This window comes from Canis aureus, chromosome 29, assembly GCF_053574225.1.
Source record: "Canis aureus isolate CA01 chromosome 29, VMU_Caureus_v.1.0, whole genome shotgun sequence".
Taxonomy (NCBI): Eukaryota; Metazoa; Chordata; class Mammalia; order Carnivora; family Canidae; genus Canis; species Canis aureus.
Window position 1 is genome coordinate 7,864,077 of NC_135639.1, and position 27,458 is coordinate 7,891,534.

At 50.2% G+C, this 27,458-nt stretch overlaps 1 long non-coding RNA gene across 6 annotated transcripts; it reads left to right on the forward strand.

Moving 5' to 3' along the window:
* On the forward strand, nt 1-27,001 carry LOC144300980 (uncharacterized). 6 transcript variants are annotated; one of them, XR_013367727.1, is made up of 4 exons: nt 1-183; nt 788-958; nt 2,037-2,140; nt 26,868-27,001. It is a non-coding gene; the product is annotated as an uncharacterized LOC144300980 (long non-coding RNA). The 6 variants fall into 6 exon arrangements; XR_013367728.1 differs by lacking the exon at nt 26,868-27,001 and adding an exon at nt 21,233-21,276; XR_013367725.1 differs by lacking the exon at nt 26,868-27,001 and adding an exon at nt 4,171-4,567.
* Nucleotides 27,002-27,458: the final 457 nt, after the last annotated feature.

Here is a 27,458-nt window from a genome sequence, read left to right on the forward strand (position 1 = left end):
ACCTCCTCACACCATCCCACTCAGGGGTTGAGTTTCAACCAACATCTGGCCCATGACAACTGGGGAGCCTCAGTGGTCCATGCTCTCTCTGTTGAGGCTACTGAGGTCAGGATGTCCTCACGGATACGGCTGGACACTCAAGCGTGGGCCACACAGCAGGACATCGTGGCAAACCCAGCGTGGGTGAATCCCCCCCCCCCCCCCACCTGCAGTCAGATCTGCTGCGTTGGGGATGAAAGATTGATTAGCTCATTACCCAGTGCTGGCGACTTCCTGGGTTGCTCATGCTTTACAGCTGTGAAAGGGTTGCGATAATCAAACATTAAACCATCCAATTAAAATTAACGCCAGGAAATGCCATTGTGAGTTGTTTGGGGAGCTTTCCTTTAGTGACTTGTTGGATGCACTCTTTGGATGTCTTTTTTCTCCTGCTTTTACCGTAACAGGGAAATTAAAAGCACATGGCAGCTCTTGGGCGTGTTTTGAATTTTCAAATCCCGGGCTCCCCCACCCCCCCGCTGGAGGTCCGAGGGGCCGGTCATCTCTGGGCTGTGTGTACGCTGAGGCTCTGATGGCACAGAAGGCCAGGTTGTCTGCAGGCCCGAGTGGGCACCTGGAGTCCTGTGCGGGACCAGCGAGCAGGGCCCTCACGCGGGCTGCTCCTCCTGGCCGGGCCCTGGCCAAGGGAGGGCTACGTGCCTTTGGAATGTCTCAGGCCCCAGATCAACTAAAGCTGGAGCCACGGCGCTGCTGGAAGCCGCACAATGCAGTTGTTTTTATTCTGCAGACAGTACCTCTGCCTCCAGTTCAGATGGCGCAGCAGGGAGCAAACTGAAGGCCTCTACTCAGCAAATGGAGAGCAGGTCTGGGAGGCGGAGAAGAGTCTCGGGTTCCCGTACAGGTCCCCCGTGTGACACCGGGCACAGATTTCCCCAAGAAAGTCGATAAAGCCATCAAGGTGTGTAGTTTTGAGCAGGCCTTTTTGTGGGCATCATTGATCTGGGTGAGAAGGGGCCCGGGCAGTAGCTGTGGGGCAGGGAGCGCTTGTGCCCATGCAGCACCCTTGTGTCAAGGCCACTTTAGGGGGTGCTTGAGGCAAACCAAGGAGGCCCTGCTCTAGGGGGAGCAGGACCAGGCAGTAGAGGCTCTGCTCCTCCCTGCAGATTATGGGCTGGCTGGGGGCAGGCTTGTGTACACCTGCTGGCCACGGAGGGCTGCTTTCCTGCTGGGCTATCATCAAAGCAGGAGCTCTTGGCTGGCAGGACACTTGCATGTAGCCATTTCAGGATAAGGCTTGTAGAAGGCAGAGGAACATTTCCCTGCAGGAGCAGAGGTGGGGAGGAAACGAGCAGTGACCAGGGCTTTGGCTGGGACACCCACTTCAATGCAGGACCTGAAGGGAAGCAAGACATCTTGGTGCAGGAGCAAATGAGGCTTCCTCCAGTGTGGCCTCCCTGCTTTCTTCCTCCTAGACCTATTGTCGACTTGGTCCTCAGTTTACCTGGTCTCTGCTCACGTGCACTTGCTATTCTGTAATTTCTATTTTGGCAGGAACCCCACAGACTCTAACCCATAAAGCCACCGAGGGGGCCGACTGGGAAGCTGCCCCCCCGCCCCCCGCCCTGTCCCACTCCATAAGGCTGAATTAGCCTCGTTCCTTCCAGGGGATGATGTGCCGGTGCCCAGCGCATTGGCTTCTCAGAGCTGTCACTGTACCCATCCCAACCTCAATTCAGCTTGCATTCTGAGCCGTCACCTGTCCTGGCACTGCCTGCCCCTGCCCCATCGCCTGTGACAGTCCCTTTCTCAGATCTGGCTTCGAGCCTGCTGGCTTCTTGAGGATTCTCTGGCCCAGCCTCCTGTCCTGCAGAGGGAGCAGCGGCACGCTGCCTGTGGGAGTGTCCCCTGCTCCACTCAGGACCACTGGTGGCCTCCCAGGCACCCACTGGGGCAGCCCCATATCCTAGTCACTGCTGTTAAGTAACCGACCACCCCAAACTTGGTGGCACAGAGTATCTACTTTTTTATGCTTCCAGATTCTGTGGGCCAGGAATCTGCAAACAAGTCAGTGCAGTGGGGATGACTCATCTCTACTTTCTGATGTCTGAGAAGATCCAAGGGCTGTGATTCCACAGGCAAGGTGCTTCACCTCTCTGCACCTCAATCTCCCCATCTATAAAGTGAGGGTGACAATTAGTGCTCATGGGGTCACAGGGAAAAGTAGTAGAATTACTCATGTAAGGGTTTAGAATTGGGCCCAACATGTGGTAGGTGCTGTGGAAGCTTTTGTGGTTCTGATGGTTTGTGAGAACTGGCTGATTTGAGTCTCACAACTCTTCGAGGCAGATATGGACAGTTAACATACCCATTTTGTGGATGAGGACCCTGAGGCACAGGGGTGCATTTTGCCAGTCTAGTATCTTTCGAGGGTGGAGCACAGGAGGCTGCCAGAGCAGGAGCCTCAAGAAGTCGTCAAGGGAGGTAAGAGGAGAAACAGTGCTTCTTGTTAAGGCCCTTCTTCTGCACAGCCCTGGGGTGAGCCAGAGCAAGGGGCACAGAAGGCACCGCATGTGGAGTGTGGCCCAACCTGGAAATCAAGAGAGAGAAGTGATGACAATGGGCTGAGAATATTGGCGGAAGTTAGTGGGGGCCCGCCCTCCACACTTGAGCAGCTGCTGCGTTCTTGTTAGGTGCTGGGCCCTGTATTTCATCTGAGAGGCTGTGTTGGTGAAGGTGCCTTTGGCTGGGACTCAGGAAACCCCATGGGCAGTGACTTAAGTCATTAAAGGACAGAAGGCTCTGTTCTCTTCCTGTCTTTTTGCTGTACCTTGTGGTTTTACTCCATGAGGCTGCAGTCTCATGGTTGCAATTTGGTTGCTGCATCTGACATCGCAGCATGTTTCAGGCCCTCTCACGCGTGCATGCACTGCCCCCCACCCACCACCACCAAGACCAAAGAGTAAAGGGCAAAACCACAAGGGAACCAAAATCTATCTCCTTCAAGAAAGCTTTGCATAAGCCAGGCCGTGTTGTGGGGACAGCCTAATTGCAAGAGAATCTAGGAGGGTGAATAGTTTTATCAGGTGAATAGTTTTGCCATTTTGTCTACTGCCCTGTACAAAAGTGATGCCCTCTACATTCTGAAGGAGGGGAGAAGGGGCTTTGGGAAGTTCAGGTTGAGGGAGAAAGATGAACACGTGAACATATGATTCCAATAAACCACAGTCGGTGGATAACAGACGTAAGTAGAGGTCAGTGGGGGCCCATCAAGAGGTGTCCAGCCCGAGGAGGACTTCTCAGAGACAGTGGGATCTGGGTTGAATCTTAGGGACAGTAGGAGTGGGCACAGGCTGCAAGTCTTCTTGGGAGACCCGTTAGCGTTCCCAGGTCCTCATGGCCCCTCAGTGACTTGCTTTGGCAAGTGGAACATTGAGAACATGGCACAGGCACTGCTGGCCTTGCCCCCTTGACCCACCATGAGAAGGGCGCATCCTGGGGATCTTCTACGAAAAGCTGTGGTCTTGGGGTATCTGACCTCTGGGGCCCTTCTGGACCTGCAATCCTGCTGTGTTTTCAAAGCATTATATGTGCCTCTACATTACTGGGATTTCACTGGGAGAACATGGAGATAGGGCATTTTTGCCTAATGTGTAGACCTTGGAGGCTAATTCTGATGGTATTAAGTTATTGCAACTTGTTCTAGTTACATCTCTAAACTCCATGAATTTTGTTCACCACCACATCTCTGGTTTCCAGAACTGGGCCTTGACACTTAGTAGGTTGTCAATAAGTATTTGATGAATGAATGAATGAATGAATGAATGAATGAATGAATGAATCTCATGGTCTAGAGGAGGAGCTTGCAGGGACACAGAAGATGAAAACCTTGTGGCAAGAGTGGCGGGTGGGGAGGCACAGCATGGTCGGAGCTGGAAGCTCTACCTTGTGACACGCAAGAGAGAGATTTGGAAGATGCCGATTTTGTTGGATGTGTACGACTCACGAGTGTTTTGGTGTAGGCACAGATTTCCAAGAGGATGTTTACGAATTAGAATGTTTTTTAAATTTATGCATTTCAATTAAATTCACTCTATTATGTGAAATTGTTGTTGAAGCCACTATTTCTCTCCATACCCTAATTAGCAATCAAAATGCCGATGTGTTTTGCAGATTTAACAAAGCCTGGCAACGATGATCTTTGATTCACTGGAAAAAAATTAATAAGCGTGTGAGATTCTTTCTAATAATCTCCACTACTTAATGAGCTCTGGAAACTTGCCGAAGAACTAGGCAAGCATTCAAGCCCGACTTCTTGGATGGTCTTAAAGGGATATGGTTTTTACATGGTAGCGATGACACTGAATTGAGAAAAATAGCCGATGGACAGTTCCCCCAAATCTCTTGCTGCTAAAGCCTTATGGGTGGGGCACCTGGATGGCTCAGTGGTTGAGCGTCTGCCTTTGGCTTAAGTCGTGAACCCAGGGTCCAGGGATCGAGTCCCACATTAGGCTTCCTATGAGGAGCCTGCGTCTCTCTCTGCCTATGTGTCTGCCTCTCTCTTTGTGTCTCATGAATAAATGAATAAAATCTTAAAAAACAAAAACAAAAACAAAAAAAATCCTTATGGGTGAAGCAGTGGAAAAAGCATCAGATTTGGTTCCATGGGCCTGGTCTTCCTCCCATCCCTCTGTGGATGGTAGGCTTCTTAAGGTCAGCTGGGGGCTTGGGATTGCTACGGAACAGGTGCTCACCATCATATCTGAATGGATATGTTAATAAATTGCTATTTGAATAGGAACCCCTAATCTTTAATAAAATTGTCAAAACTGCAGAATGTATGCTTCCCTCGGATTCATTTGAACACTGCCATATCTTATTTCTTTCTCCGTATGACCGTGCCTACATCTGTTTCCTCACTGTAGATACATACTGTATACTGCCCCCCCATCCCGCAACGTATCATTTGGAAGTTCTATTATGACATTTCACACCTAAATTCTAATTCTTCAGTACATACCTCTTGAAAACAAAGCCACTTTCTTCTATCCATCAATATTTTTGTTACACTAAAAACGATTATCTTTACAATATTCGGTCTAAGTTCCTATTTCCTCAACTGTCCTAAAAATGTGTTTCACGGTTATTTTTTAAAACACCAGGCTCCAATTCAGCCACACACATTGTGTTTGGTTGTTGTGCCCCTCAGTCTTTTTAATCCAGGATGGTTTCTCCACTTTTTCTTTTTTCTGGGACGTTTGTTTTTTTTTGGAGAATGCAGACCAGTTGTCTTCTAGAATGCTCCACATTTTCGATCTGTCTTATTGTGTCCTTGTGGCTTTTGCATGTTCTTCTATCCCTCATGTGTCCTCTGCATTGGGAGAGAGGGCTAGAGGCTTCGTTAGGTTTCTTGGGTGAAATACTGTGTCCTGGGGTGAGGAGGGTACTTTGCAGGCACGGACAGGCCTGCAGCACCTCTGCTGGGGAGCCCAACACTTGGTTAAGGCAGCGACAGCGAGGGATCGCCATGTTAAGGCAACTTTTCTCTTTGTAGTTACTCTTCTGCAGGACGACATGCTGTCACTGTGTGAATGTCTTGCTTCTCCACTGCTTTTCACCCGTAAATCCAGCCTGAGTTCATTATTGCATTGGATTGCAAAAGGGAGCAACCTTTTTCCCCTCTCTCTGGAGCTGAGGACATCCTATAGCCCCAATCCCACCCACTGGGGAAAGATGTCTCCTTTCTCTGAGCCTCCTTTTCTCTGGGGGAGATTGATCTCAGCTCTCAGAAATAGTGTGAGGCTCCGCGAGGCAAAGAACAGTTTATAAACTGCAAAGTTCTATATTTTTTTTCAAGACTTCATTTATTTATTCATAAGAGACAGAGAGAGGCAGAGGGAGAAGCAGGCTCCCTGTGGGGAGCCTGATGTGGGACTCGATCCCAGGACCCCGCGATCATGCTGTGAGCCGAAGGCAGATGCTCAACCACTGAGGCACCCAAGCACCCCGCTGCATTTGTTTCTGCAAACTGGGGACATGGTTGTAGAGGCAAGCTGACCAGGCCGGCCACTGCCCAGCGAGGAGTACACAGCATGTAATGAGTGTGGTTTGAGGGACACGCTAAACACAGGAGGAATATTCCAGCAGAATAGCAATAAATTCACATGGGGAAAATTGTATTATCTCCAGACAACATTTTACCCTTTTTTGAATTAGAAAAACAGATCTTGAACCTGACATTTTTTTTGCCCTTACTCCCCCCAGAGCTCTGTTGGCCCCGGGGACCATTCCAGTTAAGACAACTGGGCCCACCTCCTGTTCTTCAAAAATCACTGCCCATGAAGTTTCTAAAATGTGCTCAAGTGCAGTTGATTTTGCTCCCCGGGAGACATTTGGCAACGTATGTAGACATTTTTGGTTGTCACCCCTGTGGGGCTGGGTGCTGCTGGCCTCCAAGGGCACAGGACACCCCCATGACAGAGGGATGGATGTTCCCAAAGTCAACAGTGTTCAGGTTGAGAAATGTTGGACTAGACAAGAGACATTCTCATTAAAAGGGAAAGGATCCAAAGGGCGGTGAAGGAGAGATGGGGTGGGGTGGAAACCCCATATTTTCCTGGCAGAAAAGTGTGGTACAAAAGGGAAGGCTTCTGCCAGCCAGCACACGCTGCAATCGTCATGCCTCAGTTTCTTCTCTGGGCTCCTGAAAGAGGTGGAAAATGGAACTCGCGTGGTTTTTCTCCCAAAGCTGGAAGTCTGCTGGGAAACTGCAAACCCTGGACCTGCCCTGCCCATCTCCAGGATGTTTCCTAGCTTCCTAAATGCCTGCCTTTCTCTTCTTGACTCAGGCCCATCACGGAGGAGGAGGCCGCCTCCATTTCCACCCTGCACTCCCCTGGGTCACTGTTCGCCTCTGAGACTCACCTCCCGCACTCAGCAGGTTGTCTCTGGAGACTGGTGGGCTGCCGCTGGCCCTTGGCTCCTGTGTCAGCATCTCTAAAGCTCTTAAATCTGCTTTGGTCATTTGTGACTGGCTGGTTTTTGTTTTTTGGGGGGGGTTTTGTTGTTGTTTTGTTTTGGGCTTTTTGTTTGTTCTTTTCAATAGATGGTGCTATCAGTTGATTACCATTAGCATCTTGGAGGGTCTTTTCCATGAGGATCTTGTTTTTGTTTTGTTTTGTTTTAAGATTTTATTTATTTGAGAGAGAGAGAGCACAAGAGGGAGAGGGAGAAGAAGACTCTCTATTGAGCAGGGAGCCTGATGTGGGTCTGGATCCCACGACCCCAGGATCATGACCTGAGCTGAAGGCAGATGCTTAACCAACTGAGCCACCTCCATAAAGGCCTTGTTTTCCATGTAAACAGAATTAAGACCTTCAGGCAGGCTGTTATTATAGTGTTCAATGATTTCGAACTCTAGGTTTTTACTGATTCTTCTGTTTGTTTTGATCCCAGTTATCTTGAATAACTGGGACCTCATGAGAATGAGCAAATGCTGAGTTTGCCGTGCTCTTCATCTGGTGGGCACTCTCCCACACCCCTTCTCTCTAAAAAAGAAACCAACATGATAAACATGTTATTTTTCTTGTACCAAAACTGAGACATGGACTTCACCTTTCCCCCCAGACTAACCAGGGCTTTAGAAAGTAGAAAGAATCATTTTAACATTATACAAGTAGTTAATCACCTACTGAAATTTTGGAGAAAAAAATAAAGGAAGAGTAAAATTACCAACAGTTCTTTTACCAAAAGAAGTCACTAATAACATTTTATTTTCCTCACATCCAGCCCTTTCTCTATGGAGAAGCATATTGCAATCATGCTGTTGGACACAACTGCAATCACAAGTTTTTTTAATTCTGTATCATCATGGTTTAAAACATTAGGTCACAGGAACGTTTCAAGGTTATCGCAAACCCTTTGCAAAATAATTTTGTAGTGTTCTTTTACAGTTTGTTTTGTGATGTATACACTGCCAGTGATAAATTCTCTTGATGTTGTCTTTACTTCACTTTTATTCCTGAACAGTATTTTTGCTACATTTAGGATTCTGGTTTCACAGTTCTTGCCTTCAAGGACTTTAAAAATAAGTTTCAACTGTCCCCTGGTCTCCATGGTTTCTGATAAGAAATCTGCCGTCTTCCAAATTGCTGGTCCCCTATGTGCGATGCATCATTTCTCAGACTACTTTCAGGAATTTTGCTTTATCTTTGGTTTTCAGCAGTTTAATTATGATGTATCTTAACATGGTTTTAGTTAAGCCTATTTTGCCCAAGTTTTGCTGAGTTTCTTGGATCCATAAATTTATGTATTTTACTGAATTTGAGAATTTAAAAACATTTTTCTTGTTCTTTTTTTAATGTCATGCTCTTTCTTGGTTTCCAGTGACATGAATACCAGACCTTGTGGTATTGTCCTAAAGGACTCTGAGACTGTTTTTTCCCCCCAAACCTTTTTCTCCCCATCATTGGATCATTTCTATTGATTTATCTTCAAATTAGCTGACTTATTCCTTTGTTATCTCCCTTCTATTGTGCTCTTTTAGTGACTAAAAAACACTTCTTTTTGGCTATTGTATTTTTCAGTTATAAATGTCTCCACTTGGTTCTTTCTTTCTGGTTCTATTTCTTTGCTGAGAACGTTTGACTTTTTATTCATTTCAACAGTGATCTTTCCTACTTCACGGAGCATGGTTGCTTATTGTAAGTCTTTTGTTTGATCATGCCACTATCTGGGTCATCTTGTGGTGGGCTTGTCTTGATTGACTTTTCTCTGGAGAGTTGTTGGGATTTTCCTGGTTCTTTGTTTTGTTTTTGCTTTTTTTGTTTTTAAAAAGATTTTATTATTTATTCATGAGAGACAGAGAGAAAGAAGGAGAGAGAGAGAGGCAGAGACACAGGCAGAGGGAGAAGCAGGCTCCATGCAGGGAGCCCGACATTGGACTCGATCCCAGGTCTTGAGGATCACACCCTGGGCTGCAGGCGGTGCTAAACTGCTGAGCCACCAGGCTGCCCCTCCCTGGTTCTTTGTATGCTGAGGGATTTCAGATTGTATCTTGGGTAGTTTGACTACTACCTGATGAGATTCTGGTGCTGTACAAAGCTTCTGGTAAATGTTGATTGTTTTGTTTTGTTTGGTTTTAGTGGGTAACCAACCTGCTTAGGGTTGACCACGAGTACCTGCCCACCTTCTGTTGGGCTGCAATTTCAATGTCAGCTTATTTTTGAAAACCTTTGCAGTGCTATTCAGGTATGTCCTCCGAGTGCACCCTGCAGGGTCCAGCCTGGCATCTGGACTGTGCTCATACTGCAGCTAAGCTCTTGAAGACTTGTCTCTGCTGCTTTGTGTTAGTTCCACACACACACACACACACACACACACATGCACACGCACACGCACAGTTCAGAGATGAGGCTGGGGGCATCATACACGGAGATGAGCCTGGGATGTCAGGTCCAAGGGATCTCTTTTTTCAGCTTTCTCCACACATTCCAGCTCCTAGGGTCCCCTCTCCTGGTGCCCTGGCTGGAAAGCTGAGGCTTTTATCTTCCTTGTATTCTCTCTCAACACTCCCCACCACCAACATGACTGGGTCCACACTGGAGACAAAGCAGCTAGAAAAAAAGGAGAAGGAAAAAGCCACAGGCAGTCTTCCTGCCTCACTTTGAGCCCGAGAGGCCCCCTTTCCAGGTAGCTCTAGTCAAAGAAAATAGTTTTCTCAGAACTTGAAGTGCTTGCATGGCCGCCATGCCCACCGGTGCATGCAGGGGTTGTGGCCTCCTGACTCGGGCCACTCAGGGCCCTCAGAGAGGAAAAGGAGGAAACTCTAAAACCAATTGGGGATTCTTCCCACATTCCATCCTGCAGGACCTGCCCTGCTGGTTCTCCAGCCAGAAAGAGAGGAATTCTCTCAGAATTTATTTTGTCCACATCTGCTGCACGGTTTCAGGATTTGACTGCCTTCACATCCAAGCTGGAAAATATGGGAGGGGACCCCAACACGCTCACTACCATATTGTATTTTTTCAGGCTCTGATTTCTCTCTTCACTCTGCTTCTTTTTATTTATTTTTCAGAGTACTCTGGTAGTTATTTCATATATTCTATCAAGGTTTCTAGTTGCAATCAGTGGGAAGGGTGGAACAAGCTGTGCCTCTCAGCCAGAATCAAGGCCTGTAGGATTTTTTTCATGGCTGTATAACATCTTATCAAACACATGTGTCACGTTCCTTGAAATTTTCTCCTAATGTATTTTGGGTCATTTTTATTTTGTTTCTATTATTGTGAATAAGGCACAGAGAATACCTTTTTTCTGTGTTAAGAATTATTATCTGGGCAGCCCGGGTGGCTCAGCGGTTTAGCGCTGCCTTCAGCCCAGGGCCTGATCCTGGAACCCCGGGATCAAGTCCCATGTCGGGATCCCGGCATGGAGCCTGCTTCTCCCTCTGCCTGTGTCTCTGCCTCTCTCTCTCTCTCTCTCTCTCTCTCAATCTTTCTCTGTTTCTCATGAACAAATAAATAAAATCTTGAAAAAAAAAAAGAATATCTTACAACAGATATTCAGGAGTAGAATTACTGAGCCCAATAAGGTCAACATTCTTAGATCTTGTGTTTCCTTCCATCTGGAATGCTCTGCCCTATGCCTTCCTACAAATGGATCCTTCTTGTCATTCAGCTCTCAATTTAAATGTCACCTCCTCAGGAGGCCCCTGACTCTTCCATCACCCGCCATATGCTCTTGATCACGACATACTGTTTTAATTTCTTCCTGCCTTGTTTCTCTGTATAAAGTTGTCACACTCATCATTTTCCCTGGTGAGTGTCCCTACTAGAATGTCATCCTCCAGTATGGGGACCTGTCTCTCTCACTCCCTGCTATTCCCTGGTACTTGGCATAGTGTCTGGCATGTAGTAGGTGCTCAATAAATGTTTGTTGAGCACATGATGTAGCATAGTGTTTAAGCATATGTGTTCTCAGACTGCCTGGGTTTGAATCCTCGCTCAGAGCTCCTAAATTGTTGGGGGATAGATGATAAGGTACGAGAAGCTCAGGGCCTGGGGTATATGGCAAGCATTAGGGAACACCTGTGCTTACTGTGTGCTACCCTGAAATTTTTACTTCCACAAAGTGGGGCTACTAATCCTTCTCCCCTCTTCAGTGTACAAAAAGGGAATGTTAGTGGGAACACGTTTTGTTGTTAGGTAAGAGGGGGCCGTTAAAATCTGAGGCATTATGGCTATTATGTGTACAACACAGTAAGAAAATTTCAAACGGATTGTGAAGCCCATTACATCTGTCTGCTAAGAGTGGCAGTTGAAATGAAGGTTCTGTCCGCGGGCTCTCTCCAACTCCCCAGTGCTTTTGCAATGTTTCATTTTGAAGGGAAGTGTTGAAAAAAAAGGCCATGCTGGGTGTAAGAAATGACTGTGTAATTTAATTATTTTAATGACATTAAGAATGTTAGTCACTGTAACTTTCCTTCCTGTGGCTGGGTACCTCAAAGTGGATCCTTAATTAGAAACGGAATGAAGGATCTTTTCTATGGGCTTCTCTGGAGAGATGTTCCGGGGAGACTCATGACATTCTGAATACTTTGGCATCTGGTGATTGTATAGATCTATTTTCATCTCCCTGCGCTCTCTCTGCCTCAAGCTCTTTCTGAATATCCGTGCCTCAACCCAACCTCACTCGATTTCAGGAAAGCCAGGCTCAGCCTCCCCTCCCCACCCTCCCTCTCCTTGCTCCCTCCTGGCTTCTATTTTTCCATCTGTCCTGCCCACTCTCTTCCTCCCTCTCTTCCCTGCCCCAGGGCAGGTGGGAAGCGGCTTGAGCCAGAGCTAGAAGCGGCCCTTGAGATAATAATGCAGGCAGATCAAACCCACGAACATTAATTTGATGCGTGTTGTATGCTGGGTTCTGAGCTCAGGGTAGTTGAGATCCAAGGTCCCTGCCCTTGAGGAGCTTTAGAGTTAATGAGATCAGATGTGCACGCACACACACGTGCACGCACACACACGCACACACACATACACACATGGGAAAGTTTAACAGAGAGAGCTTAAGGCAGTCTGAGAAAGATGGCCAGCTGCAGTGAATAGAAACTCCGGTGGGACTATGGGAAGGAGCAGTCACTGTCATACCTAGTTGGTGTATGGGGGTGGGGGGGAGTGTCAAATTGGGTAGCTTAGTGGCTTGGCTGCCTCAGGCTCACAGACTGGGATTTAGGAACCCAGAATAATTGAGAGCCTCATGTTTATGGCTTGTCAGTACAGAGTGGCTTCTGTATCCCAGGCCCCTGGCCATCACCCCATGGGTCCGTTCCCTTCTTGCTTCACCCAGACACCCCTGTCACACATAGCATCTTGCCCCTATCTCCGGGATGCAGTTTCAACTCAATAGTGCCCAACACTGTGCTCCCAGGGCTGGAAATAAGTGGAGGCTGAGATGGTCTCCCTGCTGCAGGAATTTGGATTTGCACCCCACTCCAAGCCTGAGAACGGAGCAAGCCTTATGCCAAGTGCCCTTAAATCCACAAACTCCCAGAACTGGAGGCTGGCACAGAGAGGGACTCTGGTTTGGGAACTACAGAGGACTCTGGTTGCAGCAGCGGAAACCTGCTCAACCCCAGGAGGGGGCTTTGTTGGAAGACTCCAGATGTCTTCAATGGAACTCCAGGGCTGGGGTTGTGCACCAGCTTTCAGAGCAAGCAGAACCAGAACTGGGACATCTAGAGGTCACTTACCCAGTCTCCTGTAGTCTGCTCAGCTTTCAAAGTGATACTGAGCGAATGTCTACTCTGGACAGATTCTGAGTTATGGTGTCAGGGGGTCAGACACAGACCCTGTCCTCAGGGAGCTACAGACCAGCAAGGAAAATTGACATTACACGAGGCAACAAGTTAGTAAAACATGACCAGCATGTTAGGTGCCAGGAAGGAACCAAGCAGCTGGCCTCAATGGAGACCAGTAGGCAGAGCTTACTTGGGACAGAGAGAGGGAGGAGGTCTCTCTGGGGTTCAAAGTGCAAATGGATGAGGAAGAAGCAGGTGTATGAAGAGCGGGGTGAAGAACATTCAGGCAGAGAATCAGTGAGTGCAAAGGCTTGGAGGCAGGAAAGACCCTCACTTTTGAGAAAATACAAGAAGCTGGTTGGAGGGAGGGATGGGCAAGGAGCCAGGGAAGCTGTTGGCAGGGACAGGTCCAATCTCAAATGCCGGAGGAAGGAGTTAGTGCTTGATTCTTAATGTAAGGCGGGTCATGGAAAGGGTTTAAAGTGGTGTGTGTGTGTGTGTGTGTGTGTGTGTGTGTGTGTGACTTGATCCAATTCTTGTTGTAAACTGATCCCTCCATCTGTGGCAGGCAGAGCAAACTAGGAGCAACAATCATGGGCATCGGGACTGGTGAGGAGGCCATCAAGCACTCAGGCTGGAGACAGTGCTGGCCAGGACGGGAGTTGGGATTTTAGACCATCAGAGGAGAAAAGGGACTCATTTTGGAAGTTGAAGGGACAGGCATGGCGTGCCAATGGCTGTTGTGCTGGGAGTGTGGAAATAACGCCGAGTGCCAGGTTTAAGTCACCATCCGGGAACAAGATGGTGTCATTTACTGAGAGGACAAAACAAGTTTGGGGGAGCCAACTGAGAATTCACTTTGGATTTCCCTCTGGGATGTTGACGCAGTGTCTAAGTGGAGAGGTCCGGAGGCTGCGGACATACCGACCTGGACTTTGGAGAGCCCCTGGGGCGTGGGGTCTCCCTGGGCCCCATCTGCATCCGCAGGAAAGGAGGAGAGCCCCCAGAGAGAGGAGCGGGAGAACTAGAAGAACAAGGGGCCCACTGTCTGAGGTCTCGGCAGAGGATGAGGAGGCATAGCCGGCCTGGTCAGGGCGCGGAGAGGAAAGCCAAGGACGTCAGGCATTCAGCAACCACATGGGGGAGTGTGTGGGAGCAAGCCACGGTCCACAGTGTCCAACAGTGCTGAGACATGGAGGAAGGAAAGGACAGTCATATTTGGCCACAAGGAGTCCATGGCCGACCTTGGCAAGAGCTGTGTTGACCTTTGACTTGACCCTACTCAGTTTCCCGGCTTCTCAGTCCACAGAGCAGCTTAGAATCCCTCTGAGCTTACTCGCTCCATCCACAGGATGAGCCACCAGCCAACACAACAGTCGTCCCTCAGGTGGAACTCAGATCCCCAAGGGAGGGAGTGTGCGGTGGTCACCCCAGGGCTAGCAGGTGCAGCCGGGCTTGGGGAGTCACAGAGCGCAGGCCCAGGGCAGCTCCCAGCCTTCTGAGGTGCTGGAGGCTGCTGCTTTCTGGGCTAGACCAACAACTGGAAGGAGGCTGACTGCATGTGGTTAGACCGCCGGTCCACAGCATCTTCCTGAGCATCAGCGCTTCCTCTCCATGGCCCTGGAGCTGCTGGTCACCATGGAAACAGAAGCTTTGTTCACCGCTTCCCCTTCTCTCTCTCTCACTCCTCCTCCTCCTGTTCCCCCTCTTTCCTGTCCTTACAGCCACACGCCTCTCCTCTCTCCTTTTCCTTCCTCGATTTTTATTCCTCATTTTCTGTGTCACTTGCCCTGACTTCCTCATTTGTTATTTTATTTTTCTATTACGTGCAGCTTTGTTAGCCACCTTTAATTCCCTCCGAGGGCTTAAGGTAGCTGTGCTCATTTAGATGTACGCACATCCCCGTCTACACACATAAAGCACATCCGTGATGCAAGATCCCGGCGCCCTTTGACCACGCCGGCGCTGGCCCAACGATTATTAGAAAGAGAATAAAAGAGTGGGGACGTGCATGCTATAGCCTTGCCATTCACCAGACGCTACTCGGAGTACAGGATTTTCTTTTAGATTATCCTGAGACCCGCATTTAGATAAGACAGCTTCTTTGGCATATCTGTGAAAAAGTTAAAAACAGCCAGGGTTTGATTGCTCCTATCTTAGCAAGCTTAGCTATCAGTCATGCTCGGCTAAAAACACCCACGGCGCATCTTCGATTTTATGTACACACACAACTAATCCAGGTTCTTCCAAGAATGCATCTGCCAGAGTCTCTCCACATTAATCAAATCAAGGCAGAGAGCCCAACAGCCAACTCCATGGAGAAGAGTGCGGATACAGAGCTCCCCCCGGCCTCCAGAGCAGAGCCTGGGCGCCTTCTCCATCAGCAGGTGGCTCCCGGTGCACCAGAAGATCTGGACCTCCAGGGAGCTCCCCAAGTGGGCTAGCTGGGTCCTCTGTGGGTGCTCAACCCAGGATGGCGAGCGGACCAGGGCTGGCACTTCCTTCATGACCTGCAGAGCCAGGTGGCAAAGAAACGACAACAGAACAGTTGAAACATAACTAGATGGCCGACTGGATTGGGAATTTATTTTTCTTTTTAAATGGTAAATCGTGAGGGTCAAAATGGCAAACGTGGATTGCTTATAAGGTTCCAGCGCAAACTGAGTTCATTGACCTTCACCACTGGGCTGGGCGGTGGGCGTATTTGAGGCCATGTTCCTGAGCCCAGGCAGGTGTCCCTGGGTGAGTCCCAGGGCAAGTGCCCCAGAGAGGGCTAAAAATGAAAACAAACTATGAGTGGCCACCAGCGTGCCTTCTGTCTCCCCCTTTGAGGACTGTCTCTGGAAGGCCGGGCTGTGGATGTGGGCTGTGGCCAGGGCTTCGGAGCAGAGTCCCGAGTCCAGCCTTTGCAACACCTCATATGATCTGTTTCCCCAGCCTTGCAGTGGACAGGAGCCCCCTGTCTGGCAGGGATGCTCTGGGGTACAGGCTCTGATGTGGGCCCAGCGGCCGGGCACCACTGTGGCCCAGCGACGCTCTGGGGTGCCTTTGCCTTCACAGCGACTGGGGGGTGCCTCATGTGACCTCTGGGCTCACTCTGCACACCTCTGGCCACCTCCGTTTCAGCGGTCCTGCCTCTTCCACTTCCTAGAGGATCCACGCTTCTCTTTCCTGGGCTCTTGGAACTCCCTCTGGCCTGGCCTCACTGCCCGGGTAGCTAGCATTCTGCTGCTATTCTTAGCTCCGTCACTGTCCCCCTCCCTCCGAGAAGTACCTGGATGCTCTAAGATCAGGAGAGGAGCCCCACCAGGGAGAGGGGCTGCTGGGCCCCCGAGTGTCCCTGCTCATATTGTGTCGCACTTGTCTGCTCACTTGTCCCCTGGCCCGTGAGGCTTTGAGGCCAGGAGTCCCTATGCTTAGCACGGGGCCTGGAACATAACAGGCGCTCAATAAATGTTTGCTGAATGACTTCGTGAATGAAAGAGTCTTATCAAGGGAAACCTAATTCAGATTCATTCTGGGCTGAATTGTGTCCCCACAAAAACAGATATGTTGAAACCCTAACCTCCAGTGTCTACAAATGTGACCTTATTTGAAAATGGGGTCTTTGCAGGTGTAATCTGGTTAAGCTGAGGTCATTAGGAGGAGTCTTAACCCAGTGCAGTTGCTGTCCTTATAAGAAGCGGGAGATTCAGACATGGACACACCAGGACAGTGCCATGTGACAGCAGAGAGGGACAGATAGAGGTAGGATGGTTCTGTAAAGCTGGCAATGGAGATTGGCACGATGCAGCCTCAAGCCGAGGACTGCATGGGGCTGCCAAAGCTGGAAGAGGCAGGATGTGTCGTCCCTTTGAGCCTTTGTAGGGAGCAGCTCTGCTGACACCTTGTGTTAGGGCTTCTGGCCCCCAGAACTCCGACAGGACAATTCTGTGTTCTCTGAAACCACCCAGTTTGTGCCACTTTGTCACAGCCGCACCGGGAGACCGATGCAAGGTCAGTGGTGAATCAGAGAAGAGGTGCAATTGGTTCAGCCTCTGTGGCTACTTCTGTCTTCTATCTATTACAGTCCGGAGCATTTCCGGGACTATTTAGCGATTGACAATTCAGAGCCCACCTGGTGCTTGTCCCTGGCGGACACTACTGGGAGGACTTCTGGGATGGAGAAAGCTGGGCTCCTGTGGGAACCTCCCTCTGCAGCCCACCTGCAGGCCTGGCTCTGAGGTGAGGCGGGGGCCGGTGGGGTAGTCTCCAGAACCTGTGGGTGGGGGCAGCGGGGTTGGGGGTGCCGTCAGGTGTGATGGGTGCTGAGTTGGCATTGGAAGGCGTCTACTGGGGGAGGGCAGGTGGCCTTGAAGAAGAGCCCACATCCAAGACTGTGGATGCACAGAGGGGGAAGGAGTGAAGGAGCCCAGCCAGGTGGCCCAGGGCAGGCGCTGGCCCAGGACTCTGACATCAGAGCACGACACCAGTGTGGTGCAGCTGGGAGAGGAGAGGGATGCATGGGGAACAGGGCAGGTGCATAGGGCCCGAGGGTGCAAGTTGGCCCCTGTAGTGGGGTTGAGCTCAGGGGGGTGAGCGTGGCCATCAGAGGCTCCTCAGGGTGCTCCAGTCCTGTCTGCAAAGTGGGGCTGTGATGGTCCTGCCTACCGGGCTCTGCATGGCTCTCCTGGGTGGGACCGTCCCTGGACATCGGGGAAGCTCCAAGAACATGACAGGAGGGAAGCATGTATATAGTTATCCACTCATCCCTCGCCTTCTTGGCTTATTTTAAATGAAATCAGAACGACTTGTTGAAAGCTGTTCCTCAGGGAGCTTTTACTGGCTTTCCATTTGAGTCATGCTTTAGACTTTTCGAGTGCTGACTACCAACCTCTGCAAGTGGGGGTGTGTCAACGGCGATGCAGCGGTGTGCAGTGGAAGGAGAGTTATTCTGGGGTCGTCGACTAGCCCAGCGAGTAAACATCATAGGATACAAGCAGCCCTGGACCAAGGCCTTTAGAACTAAATGACCGGCCGGGGAAGGTAACAAATGACAGGGAGGCAGGCTTTGATTTGTTACATGTGACCGTGCGGAACATAAATTATATAGCTGCTTTCTGGGCAGGGCACCAGCTAATTACTTTATTCAACACAGATTTGTACTTTGGCAAAAGATGTTCTTAAAAAAAAAGAGTTAAGCCTGGTGCAGACTGCAGTCTGAATTTATAGAAGCAGAATTTGGGAGGTAGCGGGACCTTGCCAGGGGACCAGGCATAGACCTGTCACAGGTGGGACGTGGGTCAGCGGAATGTGCCCTGGAAGCCTTTCTTGGACGTAGGACCCTAAAGTCTATGGAAAGCAAGTGTCTTTGGGATGCAAGCAACACATAGATCCTGCTCTCTGGTGAGGGCTTCTGGGTTTTCAGAAGAAAACTTTATTTATTTATTTATTGGAGGGGGGTGTGGGGCAGGGGCAAAGGGAGAGGGAGAAGCAGACTCCCTGCTGAACAGGGTGCCCGCCTCAGGACTCGATCTCTGAACCCGGGATCACGACCTGAGCGGAAATCAAGGGTCGGATGTTTAGCCAACTGAGCCAACCAAGGCGCCCTGTGGTCACGGTTTCAGATTCTTTTTTTTTTTTTTTTTAAACAAAATTAAAGCTGTGTGCTCTGTATACTATAATGAGGGAGGCAAGTCATTTGTACGTTTGTCCAAACCCCTTAGAATGTGTGGGACCAGGGGGTGAACCCGGATGTGAAGTACAGACGGCAGGTGATGAGGCCATGTCAGTGTGGGTTCGTCCTTGGGGGGCTGTTGATGGCGGGGCAGGTGTGTGTGCAGGGGGTTTGTGGGAATCTCTGTACCTTCCTCTAAATGTCACCGTGAGCCTGAAACTGTTCTTCAAAAAGAAAGCAAAGTCCTTAATTGAAAGACAGTTAAGGCCTAAGGTGAGGACAGTGGGTTTCCACACCATGCGGTACGTGTACGGTTTGCGGAGTTTCAACAAATGCACGACCAGCACCCAAGGCGGCCCGGAGCCCTGGTGCCACAGCAGCTGTTTGAACTATCAGCTCCGGGGATGTGGACAGGTTCCGCCCACTCCAGGTGTTCTGGAAGGCTCCACCTGGTTGCAGACAGGCAGACAGGCCAGGTGGCCCTGCGACTTGCTCAAAGAGGCAAGTGTTACCTGCCCAGTGTTACCTCGGAGGGACCCCTTGTCCCTCTGCCTCCCCTCCGTGCCCATGCCTCCCTCCTTCCCTACCTTCTTCCCTCCCTTCTTCCCTCCCTCCCTCCCTCCCTTCTTCCCTCCCTCCCTCCTTCCCCTGCCTCTCTGCCCCTTCCCTCTACCTCCCTGTCTCCTTCCCCCCACCCCTGCCTCCCTCCCCTGTACCTCCCTTACTCCCTCACCTTGTCTCCCTGCCCCCTCCCCCATGCTCCCCTCCCCTTTGCTTCCCTGCCCTGCCCCTCCCCCTGCCTCCCTCACCACCACCCCCATCCCATCCCCTTCCCCTTTGCCCTCCCTGCCTCCCTCTCCAGTCCTGCCCAGCCTCCCTCCTTTCCTTGCCCCTCCCTGCCTTCCTCTCTCAATTCCTTTCTTTCTTCCTTTTTCTTTCTTAACTGTTTATCCAAAGCTGTAAGTTTTGTCGCTGCCCGGGCTTATTTCCTTAACACCTCGCTCTCTCTAGAATATAAGCTCCACGGAGGCAGTGGTGATGCCTCTCATGCACATCCACGCATCCTAGACCTTGGGGCTGAGCCCCTCTCTTGGCACCGAGCGGACACTCACTGGCTGTTTCTACACACCTGCATGAGCCTATGGGGGGGGCGGGGAGTGGAATCTGTGAGTCTAGGATGGGAACAGCAGAAGAAACACTTATAAATTATTCTCTGGATGGGCCGATGCTCTCAGGGACTCCCAGCCGGGCCCTAAGAGGAAAGCATGCTGGGACTGTGTCACCTGCCATGATCCCCTGCGGGGTCAGGGTGGGCTGTGGCGTGGCGGCAGGGAGCCTGGGTGGTGACACTGTCCTCCCTCTGCACACCACGGGCACCCTGCTCATGCCCACCCCGGCGACGCTGCTTGCTCTGCACGCTGTACCTTCCAAGTAGACGCATTTTCATGATCACATCGTATAAAGCACAGAAATCTGAGAAAGAAAGGAAGATCTGATTTGAAGAATAGTCTCTTCTGCTGACAGAAAGCTGTGTGTTTGAAAGGGAGAGAGTTTCCCATTGGGAGGCCTCCAAAAATAGTCCTTGTGATTCGAGAACCACTTTCCTCCGTTTCAGGCCGATATTAGCAAATCGTTTTGGCGGCTGCAACAGGTACCCCCACCGTCCACGGAGCCTCTCATCAACACTCCATGCTGATGGGACCCTCTGGAAACATAGCTCTTCAGAACACACGGACACACCCATGTGCACACACACGCACACACACCCCTTTCTGATGCTTCTTACAGGTGTCTCCCAGCATGACGTTCAGTGCCCTGAGCTCAAAGGGGCAGAAACTCATAAATCCTGGAGGTGAACTCCAGATGCACAGTGGACATGCACTGAGTTGCTGCTGGGCAGTGGGAATTTCAGTGTAGAAGAAGACAGGGGCTGGTTATGGCAAGGGAGGCAGCATATGCAACGCGGTGTAGACATCCTCCTCAGCTCTCCCCCTGGCACCACGTTTCCGTCTTTCTGGCCCCTAGTAGTTTGGGACCCTGCTCCTCTCTCTCCTTCCAGAAAATGCATGGGAATGACTTGAATCCTGAGGAAATGTGAGAGGTTTCCTGCACAGATTTCTTATCTTTGGAAGGTCCCCAGCTCTTATGGAGCCAAGTTCGGGAAAATTCAGCACCCATGGGGGAAAAATGTAGTATTTATTTATTTATTATTATTTTTTTGGTGTGGCATTCCATGGCAGGGAATTTGCAGTGTGAGTTTTATGAAGCGTTACAGCTTCTGGATTTAATTTAAACTCTATCCCGATATTGTGCACACATGGCCAGGGGCTCAGAGACAGCTGAGTAGGGCTGACATGATTTATGGCAGGGATATTTGGGAAGCGGCAATCTGCCAGCCCCCACAAGAGCCTGTGGCCATCCGAAGATGTACCACACCTACCGGAGTGGGGAGGCTACCACGGGTAGGAGGAGAGGCCAGCCTCGGCTTGCCATCAGCCTGACCTTTGTGAGGCATGTCCCATTTGTGAAGCATCTTTGATTCTTTTCTCTCTTTTCTGAGCTTGGTGAGCATGAGCATCATTTCATAGATGGCGAGGCTGAGGCTCGATGAGGTGAAATGACGAGGTTAGTGCATGGTCTGCCCGTGTCTCCCTTTCTTTCTCACATGGTTTCTTTCTTTCTTTCTTTCTTTCTTTCTTTCTTTCTTTCTTTCTTTCTTTCTTTCTCTCTCTCTCTCTCTCTCTCTCTCTCTTTCTTTCTTTCTTTCTTTTTCCTCACGTGTATCTAAGGAGACTTCTGGAATGAAGTTCAGAGACGTGGGAATCCAGCAGGTGAGCACATGGAGGAGCCAGCAGGGAAGGCTTGCTCCAGCAGGGTGTGGGCGAACAGGTGTGTGCGGGAGCCGTGTGGATGCTAAGACCTCGTTTCCTACCTGGACATCACCCAGGAGTGGGGACGGCACTGGGAGAGGAGGCTAGGCCAGAGCACGGAGACCAGGGCTTTGGGCGTCATCCTCCGGATAGCAGGGAAGCAGCAAAGGGTCTGACTTGTGCACTGATGGAGCTGGAGAAGGGGGTGGCTGGAGAAGAAGGAGGAGCCCTGAACGTGATAGGCAAGCATGAAGCGGGTTGGGTCCCAGGGCCACAAGGAGGTCTGGAGCCCCATGTGGTGAGTTGAGCCATTTCTGGGTCATTGGCATCCTCTGTCCTGGACTGAAGGCTTTGGGGGTGCAGTCATGGTGCATTAGAAGCTCAGGGGCTGAAGGAGGAGGAGCCTCCAAGGTCACCCAGTTTGCAGATGGGATGTCCAAGGCTCTGAAAGACCCAGAGCACAGAGAATGGTGTCCCTAGAACCAAAGCGACTCAGGGCCAGCACCCTCTCTTCAGTCTGCTCTCTCTGGGACCATGGCTTCATCATCAAGTCACACCGTCTGTAAATCTGGAAACACCAGGCTATGATGCCCAGCTGCCAGGCTGTTGTGTTCCTCATCATTTTGTCCTGCTCCCTCTTTGCCTTTGTTAGAAGGCCACATCACAGCACATGCCCATTAGGATTAGCCTCGCTGGGGGCAGCATAGGGCACTTGAATGCAAGCACCTAATAAGACAGCTGCAAAGCCCTGCTCTGTCCTGGCCTTAGGGTGGCTTCCCTGCATGGCTGGGCTGCCACCTGCCTGGCCCAGAGCGTGGTCACTGGACGCACTCTCAGAGACTCTGGCTTCCCAGGCCAGCATGGCTGTGTCTCCACTAGGAAGGAGGAGCAGGGCTGTGCTTGGTGCTCCAGTGGTGGGTGAGCTGGGGAAATGGGGGAGGGGTGACAGGATGGGAAGCAAGGACAGGACATGAAGCAAGGACAGGACAGGTGGTGGCAGAGTGGACGGCCCTGATGGGGGCTGGAGAGGGGGGGAGCCCCTTGTGAGAATGCAGAAGAGGCACTCAGTTTGGACACAGAAGGGCTTCATGATTCTAAAGATGTAGGGGTGAATTTGGAAGCACAGGTTAAGGCCAGAGTCGGGGAGAGCCGGCCTGTGTCAGCCTTTATTGAGCCCCGACCCCATGAGGTTAACAGTGGGGATGGTGAGAATACAATGTAAGCCTTCCCAGACTCTGTTCTCAGTGCTTTGAACACAGTAACCACCAATCCCCATAAATCTGTGAGGTCGGGATGATTTTCGTCCTCATTTTCCAGAAGGGGACACTGAGGCACAGACAGCTGAGGCACCTGGTCCAGGACTCAGCTGAGGGTGACCGTGCCAGCCTCTGAGCTCGGGCATTGCTCCAGGGCCCACTCTCTTAGCCACTGACCCAGCTGTGTCTCACCTACTCAAGCATCAGGGCAATCGGGAGAGATCGGGTGGGTGCCATGAAGAAAACGAACAGGATGCAGAGCTGGGAAACGAGGGGAGAAGGGTGAGTCCTAGTGGAAATAGGATTTTCCAGAAAGGGCTCTCTGAGGAAGGGACATTGAAACTGACCCCTGAATGGGGCACCTGGAGGGCTCAGTCGGCAGATCCTGTGACTCCTGATCTTGGGGTCGTGAGTTCCAGCCCCACGTTGGGTGTAGAGCTTACTTTTAAAAAAACGACTGAGTTCTGAAGGATGAGAGGGATAGTACTTATTTAAGAATTATTATTATTATTATTATTATTTGAGTAATACCCAAGGGAAGGCTTCAGTTGAAAAAGAAAATATTGCATATTGATTTTAATTGTTGTTTTGCTATTTTTGCTTTGCCTCATCAGCCTTATTATTATTATTATTATTATTATTATTATTATTATTTTTCTCCAAAGAGGGAGCTAAGCACTCTACTGGCCAGAGCGGAGGGCACACACAGAGCTCCATGGGGCAGGCGCAGGTCCCAACCAGGCTGACCCATGCCAGAGGCTGAGAGCTTCCCAGAAAGTCTCCTATTTTTGTCAGGCTGTAGCTATGCCAGGCAAACCTTGTTTAATTTGGATCTCTGGGGTGTTTAAAAAATTAATTGGTTTGGCTCCAACTTTTCCTCCTTTGAGAATAAGATCCATTGTAAAATTAAAGTGGCAGTGCCAGGGGGGAAATGGTCTCTGCACCTAGTGAAGAACCTCCTCTCCCCAGCCTGGGGAGGAGAAGGGAAGACTGTGTGCTGGGTGGGCTCAGGGGACGAGTGGGGTTCTCCTCCTCATGTTGTGTGCACCCCTCCCTGGGAGGGCTTCAACCATGTGGAGTGGGGGGAGGGGACCCTAGGACCAGGCAGTGATGCGGGCAGTGGGATGGGATGGATAGGACGGTGTCCCAGATCTTCAGGCTGCAGCAGAAGGCCGGGAGGGGCCCCTTGGAGGAAGTCGATGTGGCCTTTGAAGGTCAGTTTCAGTGCATGACCATTTATTGAGCACCTACTTTAGCCAGCCGCTGGGGTAGAGCCTGGAGGAGGCACACAGAGAAGTCAGGCTCTGGACTCTGCTCTCAAGTGCTTTTCGTGCAGCCATCCAGCCAGCATTTACTGAGCACCTTTTGTGTGCAGGAGGGAGGCCAATTGCTTTCCAAGGTTTTCTCCCTGGAGGAGTTCACTGGGCAGTGAGGAACTCAGCACTGTGCCAACACACAAAGGTCCTGAGGGCCGTGGGAGCCGTGTGCAGGGTTCTGTGAGAGCCCGGCAGGGTGGGCTGGGGTGGGAGGTGGACAGGGAGAGAGGAGCTCCCCCCACTGCAGGGAGGACGGCTTCCCCAGGAGTGGGACCTGGGAGTGTGAGCAGGAGTTTGTCAGGAAAGGAAGGGCCAGGGAGCAGCCAGGTAGTTGGAACAGGGTGCAAACGTGGCGGGTAGCATGTGGGGGGTGATGAAGAGAGAATGAAAGACATGATGTGAAAGGTTGGGTCGGGATGAGAGGTCCTGCCCCCCATATTGGTCTGACTCAGGTGGGTGACCTGCCTGTGCTCCAGGCTGCACACCCCGGGGTGGACAGCTTCGGTTTGGCTGTTTATGTATTAAAATATACAATTTAAACACTTCAGCATCTAACACGCCTCACTCCCACCTCCCGGATGGAAAATGGAAACAAGAACAAACATACTTTCTGTTCTATCCATTGGATTCTGGAAGCTTAGGCTTAAAAAAGATTTAGGAATTGGATCCAGGTTGTTACAGCGGCTGCCAACTATGGTTGGATACACAGAGCATGGGATTTTCGGCCTTGAAAGTTAACCTTCTTCGAAATAGAAAGGGATTCTTAGGATAGACTTTATAACTGGATGTGACAACTTAGCTTCCTCACTTAGCACGTGGAGGGAGACAATGGGGTGAAAGGAACGGGAGCGTTGGCTGCTTGCTCCCAAGAGCTCCCCGTCTTTTATGCCCGAGCCCCTCCACGTTTCAGCGTGTGATTCACAACTTGGAGGCAGTCGGCAGCGAGGCCCAGGTGTGAAGGAAAGATGCCAACACTTCTAAAAAAAACGTGTTTCCTGATTGTGCCCCTCAGGGTAGATGTAATTAAGCTGAATTTTAAAAACCACTATGCCTCTGCTTTTGGTTTATGCTCAGTGTTATGATCTTAATCAGGTAATTGTAGCTTGAGAACAGGGATCTATTTTTCTCACTGTATGGGAGCATTTACATAATTTAGTCCCTGGATGGCAAAAGGGCATATTACAAATAATTTTCATACACTGCATTTGCTTACCTGTGCAGACTTCCGTTATTGCCTAGAAGTAATCAGGGAGTTAAGGAAGAATAAAAAGGTCACTCCAACATTATCAAATGATTAATTAATTTGGGCTGACTCTAGAAGATAGTGCCATAAAATTGATTGGTTTATTTAATTCCGTGGGGGGGAAAAAAACAGTTAAGTCTTCTGTTTTCCAATGGCAACATAGAAATTGTTTTCGTGGTGCGCATCATGAGTCAATGGGCTATTCTCTATCGGTGCGAGCATTTTAGCAGGAAAAAAAACCACTTCTCAGCTAAATTTTTCTTTTTCTTCGGGCTGCTAATTTTCTCTAAAACAAATAATGGGCATTTGAGGATAGTGGACATGTGTTCATTTGGAATGCATCAGGGCACGTGACTCTGCCTGCCAGATTGGTGTCACCTGTCTCCCCACCCACCAGCAGGGTTTGGGGGCTCCTATGACCCCACATCATCACTGACACTTGACATGATCCAGCTTTGTCATTTCTGCCCAGCTGATGGTTGCCAGTGGATACCTCCTCATTTAAATTTAAATTTCCCTGATTACTAATGGCAATGCATCTCCTTACATGTCATTAGCCTTTTACGTTTTCTCTTCTATAAGTAGCCTGTTAAGATTCTTTACTGTTTTTTCTGTTGGGACTTCTCTTTTTTCCTTCCTTGTGCATCATGGATAGAAGTTTTGCTCAGACTAAGACGTTGCTGGCATTACCTCCCAACGTCTTAGACAGGGGTGGGGGGGTGTTGGGGGGTAGGGAGGTGGGGGTGGGGGTGGGGTGGGGAGTGAGGCTTGAGTTTCAGGTCTTCCAACCCCTTTCTTCTGATTCTGGGCTAGAGTGGCAGCCCCATGAGCATCGTGGGAGGGGAAGTTGTTGGGGGACAGGGCAGCGTCTTCCTAGGCTTAGCTTCTTGGCCTTTTGCACTGAATTTCTCCTCATGCAAAAAAAGAGATTATTGCTCCTTGTCTTTGAGGCTTCATGCATTAAGTGACCACAGGAGCAGCTCCAGAATTTCTAAGTTTGAGGAACCTAGATCTTAAGCAACCCCATTGGAAGGAATGGCTAGAGATTTGCTGGACCGCCTGTGGGCCAGAATTCCCTTTACCCTGAGATTGTGAAGGGTTTGCTGAAGGTAGAAGTTTTGAAGCTGAACAGTTGGAGCTCAAGTTCCTGATTGAATCACTTATTAAGTGGGTGACTTTCAGCAAATGATGGAACTGTTTCTGGTTTCCTGGGCTGTCAGGTGGGGGAGAGTCATTCTCCCTTCACGAGGCCTGGGGAGTATCGTGTAGTCAGGCACCCAGCAGGAACAGAGGCACACACAGCTGAGGCAAGTTGAATGAAGCCCAGATGCATGGTCAGGATTGAGGGGACTGACAGGGGAGGCTGAGGCACCAGTCTAGCGACATCAAGCATAAGCCTGCAGGAAGTCATTACTGCCATGAATATTAACAAAGGGAGCCCTCCCTAGAATGGAGCCGGAGGCCAGCAGGGGGAGCGCTCACTCCCCACCACTTGTCTCCGATTGCAAATCCAACAGGAAGAGACAGACCTTGAGAGGTGGACATTACTTTATTACCTGGCAGGAGAAAGAAAGCTTTTTCTTCTCCCCTGGCAACAGCCCATCCAATGAGAGATGGCCACAGACCAGCCAGTGAGAAGCTACCATGCTTCAAAACTACAATGGACATTTTGTTTATAAGAACTCTCCCAACATCCCCCTTTCCTCTACTTTTTTTTTTTTTTTTAATTTATTTTATAGAGAGAGGGAGCACACAAGCAGGAGGAGAAGCAGACTCTCTGCGGAGCAGGGAGCCCGATGTAGGGCTTGATCCCAGGACTCTGGGATCTTGACCTGAGCCCAAGGCAGATGCTTCACTGACTGAGCCACCCAGGCATCCCTCCCTTTCCTCTATTAAAGAGTGTTCCTCTCCTTTGTCTTCTGGACTTGCCTGTGCTTTTGCCAAAACTTATTTCAGATTACAATTCTCTGCTATTCTTGAATAAACCCATCTTTTGCTGGTGACATAACTGGCAGTTTTATTTTTTTTAAGGTTAACACCACCCACTAGCCTGCAAAAACTGGAGCCAAGGAGGGGGGCTTCAGGGCAGCAATAAGGATGCATCCACCACCAGTACTCCTGGGGCCAAAGCAGGGAGGGATGAGGAAGGGTTGTGGGAAAAGGGAAGAAGTACTCAGATCTCTCTCTCTCTCTCTCTCTCTCTCTCTCTCTCTCTCTCTCTCGCTGGTTCCTCCCATTGACCATGGCCAATCAGAAACCAGAGGGCAGGGATATTCAACCCATAAGGGTCAGGCTCCAGGATACAGAGGGCTGAGAGGGATGGAGAGTGG